Here is an 8733-nt window from a genome sequence, read left to right as displayed (position 1 = left end):
AAAAATCATGGACGAGATTCCAGAAGACTGGAAAAGGGCAAATATAGTGCCAATCTATAAAAAGAGAAATAAGGACAACCCAGGGAATTACAGACCAGTCAGCTAACTTCTGTTCTCAGAAAGCAATCAATCTGCAAACATCTAGAAGATAATAAGGTGATAAGTAACAGTCAGCATGGATTTGTCAAGAACAAATAGTGTCAAACCCACCCGATAGCTTTCTTTGACAGGTTAACAAGCCTTGAGATGGGGGGAAGCGGAATACCTGGTATATCTTGACTTTAGTAAAGCTTTTGATACTGTCTCGCATGACCTTCTCATAAACAAGACACGAGAAGTAATTCTTCTGCTCTACTCCGCGCTGATTACTCAATAGTCTACTGGAGTATTGTGTCCAGTTCTGGGAGCCACATTTCAGGAAAAATTTGGACAAATTGGAGAAAGTCCAGAGAAGAGCAACAAAAATGAATAAAGGTCTAGAAAAGGTGACTTATGAGGGAAGATTGAAAAAATTGTTTGTTTGTTTAGTCTGGAAAAGAGAAGACTGAGAGGGGACATGATAACAGTTTTCAAGTACATAAGAGGTTGTTACAAGGAGGAGAGAGAAGAATTGTTCTTCTTAACCTCTGAGGACAGGACAAGAAACAATGGGCTTAAATTGCAGTAAGAGAGGTTTAGGTTGGACATTAGGAAAAACTTCCTAACAGTCAGGGTGGTTAAGAACTGGAATAAATTGTTTAGGGAGGTTGAGGAATCTCCATCATTGGAGATTTTTAAGAGCAGGTTAGACAAACACCTGTCAGGGATGGTCGAGATAATACTTAGTCCTGCCATGTGTGCAGGGGACTGGACTAAATGACCTCTCGAGGTCCCTTCCAGTCCTATGATTCTATGTATTGAATTGGGCCACACTGCCCTGCAGGAGAGGGCAGCCATATTGGCCCTGGCCCCTAGGATGCACCACCCAGAAGCTAAGGGTGGTCAGGCAGACTCAGCTGCAGGGCTATAACGACACATCCCTACCCCGCCCCCAGAGAGGGATGGGGAGCATTTGCCCTGTGACAGGTTCCCAATGTTAATCATTCTTGCTAACAGCTCCTTAAGTTGTTTGGATATTGGATTTCAATTGGTCTTATTGTAAATCAATATGTTAATGAGTCAGCCTTTAGTAAGAATCATCAAACTAAAATAATTTTAAGATCATTCTGCATGATTGAAAATCAAACGATGCACTTGGTTTATTTTAGAAGTAACTTTAGCCAATAACATTTTAATAAGTTAAACAAACTTTTTAGTAGCCAACTTCAGCGGGGACCCAATTCTGCTTCCATTGAAATGTCCCCATTGAGTACAGTGGGAGCACAATTGGGCCCCTGCTGAAGTTGGCTACTAAAAAGTTTATTTAACTTATTAAAATGTTATTGGCTAAAGTTGCTTCCATTGAAATGTCCCCATTGAGTACAATGGGAGCAAGTTTGAGGCCCAGATTTCTGTAGGTCCTAAAACTGCAGGATTTGATCTTGAGACTATTTTATCTACTATAATAAATCAGGCCTTTTATCAAAATACTAAGATGTTTTTCAAGATCAAAACAAACAGTAATCTGCTTAATACCTCCTGCACTGTATTTTTACATTGTATTTTCTATAAACCTAAACATTTTCATAATCTTATTATTTGATTATACAGGAAATCTATGCAGCATCTCACATTTTATTAGAGATTACAAATATAATTTCACCTCAGTTCTGCACTTGCTACCTAAACTATACTCATAGTTTGACAACTATAATTCTCAGTTTAAACTATTGGACTTTCACCCAAAGTCATAATCACCTCAGATTGCAATCTTGTTAGATCTCATAGGTGTTAGGTCCATGCTAGTGGTTTTCAACCTGTGGTCCGTTGGGGGTCTGCAGACTCAGATTTCCAAAGGGGTCACCACCTCCGTTTGAAATTTTTTAGGGGTCTGCAAATGTAAAACGGTTGAAAACCTGGGATTAACCACGACTTGGATTAAAATGTGGGGTCTGCAGAAAGCAAGGCTAGCTGCGCAATAGGCGTCACTCTTCCCGCAGAGTCGGGAATAACTCAACGCAAGGCGATAGAACTGAGCTGGTGCAGGAGATGTAAAACTCAAGGTGCTGGCCATTCATGGCCCCTGAAAGAACTCATGAAACTTTTTGCAGAAGCAGGGGAATGATTCCTGGTCAGATTCCAAGCTGGACAATTCTACTCTGCCTACTTTATTTCTAGGTTCATTTTTAATATTAGAAGTTTGTCTTTATTTCCATGCTTAAAAACTATTGGGCCTGAGTCTAGTATTATATTGTGTGTGCCAGCTTTACACCAATGTAACTCCACCACCTTCAGTGATTTACATGAGGGTAAGAACAGAATCAGGCCCACTGGTGGTGGTTTTTTTTGTTTTTGTTTTTTTAAAGCAGGTTGCTAGTACACAACGCCTGTTGTGTTCTACTCTGGAATATCTGTAGGTCAGTGAGTAAGCGCTATACATTCTGTCAAGACCTTTGGGATCTGTCTGGTTGAAAGGCACTATGTTTAAATATTACATATGTTGTTATTTGGATTGCAAAGTCAAGCACTCAAAAGTCAAGAAATGCCAGAATTAAGATGGTCTGTGGTGTGCCTGTGTATTAGGAGTGTCGTTTAATTGCATGATCGCATACTATTTTTCCCCACTGCCTCATTCAGTGCACAGGATGGATGGTACTTGCTGAATGGATAGCTATTCAGCATTTCTTTTTATCCTCTTCGTTCAGTGTTTGGTCCCAGGTCACATTTACTGCACACCATTCAAACCCTGCACTGAATACAGAATACTTAATTTCCTCATGAGCTATTCTATGGTGCTCTCATCATGGTATCAGAGTGCTTCACAAACATTAAGTGATCTTTACAACAAACACCCCATGAGGTAAATTAATACACTTGTCCCCATTTTACAAATGAGGAACTGAGGCACACAGGTAGACCTTAAGCAAGAGATCATCCTTTCACCTCCTCCTATCCCTGTCTTTCTGTGCTCCTATCCCCACTCCCAAGACCAATCCCCCTCAGTCTGCCTCTTCCTCCCTGCTTCTTTGCCCATCCCAGGCCTGTCTCTGCTCCCAGTGCATTCAAATTTCAGCTGCTTCTCCTCTTTATTGCCCTGCGTTCCCTTAGGGAAAGCATTGGGACCACAGAAGAGATGGTCTCCCTGCTCTCAGTTTCTGTCCCCAACAATATGGCAGCCCTGGCTGACAGCAGGAACAATTGCAGGAAAGGTCCTGCTCATCCTTGGCCTGTATAACACACTCAGTGGAGATGGCATGTTCAGCTCTATTGAGCTGTCTGAATAGCGATTCTCTTTCCCCCTCCCGCCCGTCAGATCTGGGTGGGTTGCCAGCCATGTGAAAAAAGACATGTCTTTGGCACGAGGGGCAGCCCCCTTCCATATGTCAAGTTCCTGCTCCAAACCATGGAGCTTATAGAGCTTCTCAGTTAAAGGGACTTAAGAATTTGGTCATGTTGTCAAAACAATGGATTTTTCCCTTAACTTGCTTTGGGAGATGCTGAACTAGCTTTGAGGTTGAAACTTTTTTTAAAAAACAAAAGACATTCAGCCTGAGGCAGAGTCGCAGGGCAACAACTCACTGCTGCGGCACCTCCTGCTGGTTGTCCAGGGAATTAGCTCTTTTCAGCCAGGAGCACCCTCTGCCGGTCAGTGTCTCGCCTGCTGCTGGCCCCCTGCCCATCCCGGACCCCAGTGCCCTTCTAGATTAGGGTTCTGCCCTCTGGCAGTACCCCCTCAGTCTGGGTCCCCCAACCCTGTATCCCTCCCTTGCCTCAGTGGCTACTGTCAGTCATCATCTAGCCCCCACTCCCTGAGGCAGACTTCAGTCTGTACCACTCATCATCAGCAAGGGGGGTTGGACCAGCTGCCTCTGTCTAGGTCTGGGCTGCTCCTCTGCAGCCTTAGTACTCTTTCATGGGCCTTTACCTCAGCCTGCAGGTCTGCTAGGCTGCAGCTGCAGCTCCCTCTGCCCTTGCACTGCCCTAGGTACCCTCCTCAGCTTCCCAGGCAGCCAGGTCCTCCTCTCTCCACCTAGCTGAAGAGAGTCTCTCTCTCTCCATCTGCCTCACTGCCCTCTTACAAGGGCCAGCTGGGCCCTAATTACACAGGCTACAGCTGTGGCTGTTTTCCCAAACAGCCCAGCTTTTTCCCTCTCAGCTCTCTCCCAGGGCTGTTTTAAGCCCTTCAACGCATGGCAGGGGGACCACCCCACCACAGGCAGCTACCCCGCCTAGAAAACTTCAACATGAATGGTTATAGTTATTAGGAACTGAAAACTGGGTCTTATAATGGAAAGTGTGGGACAACCTTCACAAGAGGTGTCATTATCAGTCTAATAATCAGGATTTAGAGACAAAGCAGTGCAAAGGCCATAATGTAAATGAAAATCAGGGTTTTACTGTTTTTGTATCTGTATGCCTTCTGCTGGTGTCAATGGGAGTTGCTCCATTTTAGTTCTCATATGGGAAGCTAGATTATACCAAACTGCAGTTTGCCACACAGTTTTGCCACTTTCATAGAGTGACTTTTGTTCCTGTGTTTTAAAAATATTAAAAGTTAATAACTGATTGCATCTAACTGAAAAAAACTTCTGCAGAAATAAACAGTATTACCTCACCCACCTTGTCTCAGCAATACACCCGGCATGCATATGTGTAAGCACAGCATGCTACAGTAGGTTTTCCTAAACAATCATTTTGTTTGGCAAACAGAGATTCAAGAGTTTGCACTCCTTTCAGTGTAATGATTGATGCTTTCCATATTCACTACCAGATGTGAAGAAGTGGATGCAGTTAGAGGTTTATACTGTAGTAGCTCTGCACAAATGTAATGTATAGTTTAAAACATGGTTTAAATATAGCTTATCTGAAAGTCTTTGGGATTACAAAAAACACCAGCTGGGAGCTACAAAAATCAATAAACCAATGCGGAAAAAAAAGGAGAAAAGATTTTTTAAATCTCATTGGATATGGGCATAAGTGCAAAAATGCCTATTTTAATTTCCATTAACTGCTCCCAGTCCATGAAGATTCACTAACTACATAATTATTTCTACTAATGCACATTTTGAATTTGTATCTTTGAGTCTCTCTGACCTGTAAAAATCATAAAATATTGTCAGCTGTTATTGTAGTTGAGCTTCTCAGGAGGAGATCACGTCCATATCTCGGTTACTTGGCTATTCCCTCAAGGGCAGTTGGAGGAAACGTCACCTTCAATGACTGTGTTCAGAGGCTGTGTTTTAGCAGAAACTGCATTATTGCCAATGTAGCTACAGTTTCTCTGATTTTGGTTACACTACAGATCACAAATACATTTGGATTTTTTTCTTTTACGCAATGTAGTAATTGATTTCCTGATTCCGATTAATCCTTAAACTGCGGTGAACAATATTGAGTCTTCCTGCCTGGCTTTCTATATTCTATGGTTTGAAAAGGGGACAGTATTCATGCTCATCATAATATATGGCTGAACAGCCCCGCTTCAGCCGGCTCCAGATCGTAGCTGGTAAGCTTGTCATTTTAACAGGGCAGTGTGGGATTTCCCTGACATTTTATTATCTAGGAACACCAATTTTAAAAAGTAAAATGAACATTTTTCAACCCAGTGTGTTTAGCTCATGGTTCATAATTTGGCAAATAATGATGTTGGCGCTGAATATAAAATCATCCAGAGGTGAGAGACTATTTATTCTAGGATAGTTCTCTGGCTCCTCCCAAAACCATTTCCATCCTCAGGCAGTTAGAATTGCTTTGTAACTTGCAAACAAGGTGCTAGCAGAAGTAGTGGATGCCCTTTTAAAAACAAATATGCAGTATTTTTGTTAAATGGAGATTGTTCATTTTATGGATAAATGTGGGGGCCCTGACAACAAGACCATGTCCAGTGTGTACTGGACCAGAAGGCTGGACACCTGGGTGCTATTCCCAGCTCGGCTATTGGCCTGTTACGTAGTCCTGGGGAAGTCACATAACCACTCTGTGCCTCTAGTTCTCCTGTCATTATATGTCTATTTAGACAGAAAGCTCCTCAGGACAGAGGCTGTGTCTCACTGTGTTTGTACAGTTCCCAGTGCGGATGTCTTATTGGCTATTCTGTGCCTCTCTTAGATGCTCTCCTGTTTGGCTAAGATTCTCTCGCTATATGTTTTATTACCCTCCTTTTCAGGTTGCTTGAATGCTAATGACTTTATAAGCCGTTTTTCTTTAGCTGATCTTATCTGTTGCTTGGACTTCCTTGGTAGAGGTGAGTCATCCATCTTATCTCATTACATCACATCAAAATGTTCCTTTTTTGTACAGAATCACTTTTTCAGCTGGTTCCTTGCCCTTCACCTAGATTAATTCTGTGCTTTGGAAATGCTCGTCACAATCTTAATCCAGTTCCCCTGCTTCCCCTCTTCTTGGAAATATGGTCAAGCAGATTCAGAAGATCCAGATTCTTGCCCCAGTTCTGCCCTACATTTGCTGGGGTGGGACCTTGAGCAAGCCTTGTAAATGTCTTTGCCACAGTTTCCCTGTCTATAAACTACTCCCTTTCTCACAGAAGGGCTGAGTCTTAATTCATCATTGTGTGTAAAGTACATTAAAATCTTTGGATGAAGGGCTCTGTGGAGGTGCCAATTCTTCTTCTTCTTAGTCCTATTCTCCCTTTAGTTCTTCCCAGACCATCATTCTGTCTCTTTTCCTTTGCTGTAGTCTTTCCTAGTTAGCCAGATGTTCTATGAGAAGTGGTAACATTGCTTCTCAGTAGTTTCTTCTTCCTGTATCGTGAAGAAAGCACTCTGTCTTCGGTGCCATTCATAGGGAGAACAGAGTGTAGAGGACATCTGTCCAGATATGGAATGCTTTGTCCTGCAGTGCTACATGTTATCAGCACTGACAGCAAGAGAGTCCGTTGAAGGCTGGCTTTCTCCAACGGCAGCCCTGAGCGTAACAGAGCAGTCAAACGTATCTCCCTCAGAACACGCTGGCACGGATAACGAGGTAGGGGAGGTGGATCAAGAACTAGGATGGAGTTCAGAGTGCTACTGTACACAGGCACAAAGAATTCAATGGGACAGCGTGGGCAACAGTGTAACCATCTAAAGCCTGCTTTAGAGGCCAAGATAAAGTGGTTACAAACAAAACAAAAGGATTTTCAACCTTTGAGTAGTAGAGAATCAGTCCAGTTTGGCACATTATAAATATGGGGCCATTTGCCAAATCAGATCTAGTTGGACCATGTTCACACCTGGGATTTTGTTTTGGACTCATCTCTACTTCAAAAAAGAAAAAAGGTAGGGTCCCAGATTCATCCTAGGCCCCACACTAAGGGGAAGCTGCTTGTATTTCCCCTAGTCAGGATGATTTGGCCCTAAGTTGTGCCCCTTGTTTTAACAGCCCTGTCACAGGGCGTAAAAGGGGCCCCTTTGCTCCTGCCTCTGCTCTGCTCCAAAAAGCACTCTGAGACCTTCGGGCTCAGCAATCGCCGGTGCAGTTGATTTACAGTGCACAATCCCACCACCTTCTCACCACGTACAGTTGGGGGTTTCAGCCTTAAGCGCTTCTCAGTCCTGCAGCCAGGAAGGCAGAGCTACCACTGTCCTTCCGCTCTCTAGCTTCCCCCTTTCTGTCTGCGCCTCCCTGGCTTCCTTCCCCGGAGCTTTTATGCAGCCCCAGGCTAGCTGCTTAGGCAGCTCCAATCTAACCCTCTTGATTGGAGCTGGCATGACAGAGGACTGGCTCAGGAGTCCCAGCCTAGCATCCTGTCACACACCTCCCCCGCTTACTAACCGCCAGGTTCATCCTCGCCTGTCCCCTCTACCGGATGGGGCACTATGGGGGAGTTCTCCTTCCTCCTTCGGGTGACCCCCAAGGTCCTTCTTTTGGGGTTTATTTATTCCCCACATGCAGAAATTACACTGCTTGGGGTGGATACCCCCATAGGTCGACCGCAACCCACAGGTCCTCCCACCATCCGCACCCCCGAGTGTGTCCCCCCTCCCCTTCTGGCAGGGGTTTGGGGTTGGTCCCTACTTCCCCTTGGACACCCAGGGCCTCAGGTTCCTCAAACCTGGCAAGTGGGGCCTGGGCCTCTTCTCATAGACTCATAGACTTTAAGGTCAGAAGGGACCATTATGGTCATCTAGTCTGACCTACACAACGCAGGCCACAGAATCTCACCCACCCACTCATGTAACAAATCCCTGACCTATGTCTGAGCTATTGAAGTCCTCAACTTGTGGTTTAAAGACTTCAAGGTGCAGAGAATCCTCCAGCAAGTGACACGTGCCCCACGCTGCAGAGGAAGGTGAAAAACCCCTTCTCCTTGGGGTCTCCTTGTAGGGCAATCTGCTGGGCCTTTTTCCTCTGTTAAAGGCCCTGGTTGGGATGTCTCCCCCATCCCTCCTTCCTCACTTGGGCTCTGTTGTCTAGGGCTTTTCACTTTTAGCTCCTGAGGATATTGGTCTCCCTTCTTACTGGGGCTTTGTGGTTTAGGGGTTTTCACCGCTGTCTTTGGGGGACCTCCCCTTCCCCCCCCCCACGGGCTTCCTCCCACCACCTCCTTTCCCTCTTGGAAAGTCCATGCCCAACACTACTGGATAAGGCAGCCCCTCCACTACCCCGACTTGTTTCCCCTGGAACTTGCCCCAGATCTTGAGGGGCACCTGGGCC

The sequence above is a fragment of the Lepidochelys olivacea genome (genome assembly GCF_965140295.1).
Source record: "Lepidochelys olivacea isolate rLepOli2 genome assembly, chromosome: 8".
Taxonomy (NCBI): Eukaryota; Metazoa; Chordata; order Testudines; family Cheloniidae; genus Lepidochelys; species Lepidochelys olivacea.
Note: the sequence above shows the minus strand (reverse complement) of the source record.